We start from the raw sequence: 2,016 nt of genomic DNA, 5'->3' as shown, positions 1-2,016 counted from the left end.
TAACCACGCAGCACTAATATCTTGGAAAAAGAAGCCTCTGGGTTTCTTCGAAACAAAACAAAACAAAAACAACCAAACAAAAAAGAACACAAACAAACAAAAAAGGAGAAAAATCACCCCTCTGCTTTCATACACTGCTGGAAAGCACCATGTCCACGGGGACTTGAGAGTGATGGTAGAAGAGAAGCTCAACAATGTGCAACTGCAGCCAGCTGTGTCCTGGGCTGCATCAAAAGATGAAGGCAGGTCAAGGAAAGTTATTCTACCCCTTTACTTGGCACTCATGAGACCCCACCTGGGGCACTGTGTCTAGATCTGGAGCCACTGACATAAGGACATGAAGCTCCTGAAATGAGTCCAGAGGAGGCCACAGAGATGATCCAAGGGCTGGAGCAGCTCTGCTCTGGAGCCAGGCTGGGAGAGCTGGGGTGTTCAGCCTGGAGAAGAGAAGGCTCCAGGGAGCAGCTTCCAGTGCCTGAAGGGGCTCCAGGAAAGCTGGGGAGGGGCTTTGGACAAGGGCAGGGAGGGAGAGGACAAGGGGGATGGATTAAAACTGGAAGATTGAGGTTGGACATGAGGAGGAAATTCTTGGGTGTGAGGGTGGTGAGAGCCTGGCCCAGGTTGCCCAGGGAAGCTGTGGCTGCCCCATCCCTGGCAGTGTTGAAGGGCAGGTTGGATGGGGCTTGGAGCAACCTGGGCTGGTGGGAGGTGTCCCTGCCCATGCAGGGGGTTGGAACTGGGTGATCTTTAAAGTCCCTGCCAACTCAAAAAATTCTGTGATGTGATTCTATAGAGAGCACCAGTGCAGCTGGAGTCCAGGCTCATAGTAAAATAATATGGGCTGCATGACTCAGCAGTGGCTGCTCAGGTGACTGCACTGGGACCCCATGAACCCAAAACTGCACTCAGAAGTGAAAGACCCTGTGCAGTCAGAGTTATGTGAGCAAATCTCTGCTAGCAGCATTTACCTTGCTGCCACCTGTGCTTAGACAATGTTGGTGCACCCTTGCTGGGAGGGCACCACTGGCAATGTAACCAACCACCTACTGATGCCTCTAAGTAACTAACCTGGGTCACCTCGCCTGGGAAGGTCTGGTGGCACCATCCCACTGCTGACCTTCAGGCAAGGACTCCTCTGGTGATGGCCAGCAGCCTGCTGCCCCAGGGCACGTGCTGGCAGGGGGCATTGTGCACTGGTGCCGGAAGCACTTCGCATCAAATGGTTTGGGTTGGAAGGGACCTTAAAGATCATCCAACCCCCCTGCATGGGCAGGGACACCTCCCACCAGCCCAGGCTGCTCCAAGCCCCATCCAACCTGCCCTTCAACACTGCCAGGGATGGGGCTTCACTTCCAGGGAGGGGGCACTTGCCCAAGGTCTGTGTTGCACATCCTTCCATATGAACAGGACATTCAGCACGACCTCCACAGCAGGCCCTGTGCCCCAGCCTGCTGTGTGGTGGGGTGGAAAGGCCTGGTCAGGCTGGGAGCAGAACTGACCTGCCTGAGGTTCTCCAGTCACTCCAGGCCCAGTCCTTGCCCCAGGGCACATAAGTGGGCTATTGAACAGGGAGGAGCCAAGTTTTCTGCAGCTGAGCATCCCCCGTGCCCCTGCCACACTGAAGAACCTTCAGCCCAGCACACCAGGAACACGATCCCTTGTTCCCAACAACATCCATGTCCCTTGACCTTGCTCCTGCTGACCTGAAGAGCAGGACAGTGTGTGCACCCCCGGGGGGAGGGCAGCAGCATGGCTGGGTTGGGCATCCCGGTCAGGAACAGCAGGGAACTCCAGGGCAACAGCGGGAACCTGGGGCACTGGGCTGGGGGCTCTGGGTGCCTTCTACTCCTTGCTTGCCCAAGGGACCTGCACCTCGGATCCCAGGGGGGAGGGCCCGATCCCGAGGCCCTGACAGCGGGGATTTGCCACCATCAGTGCCCTACGTGCTCGAGGCGGCCGGACCCCTCAAACTGGCTCATGTGGTGACAACGGAGCCCTGCCCCGGGATCCTCAGCA

Source organism: Chaetura pelagica, unplaced genomic scaffold, assembly GCF_000747805.2.
Source record: "Chaetura pelagica isolate M959 unplaced genomic scaffold, ChaPel_1.0 scaffold639, whole genome shotgun sequence".
Classification (NCBI taxonomy): domain Eukaryota; kingdom Metazoa; phylum Chordata; class Aves; order Apodiformes; family Apodidae; genus Chaetura; species Chaetura pelagica.
Note: the sequence above shows the minus strand (reverse complement) of the source record.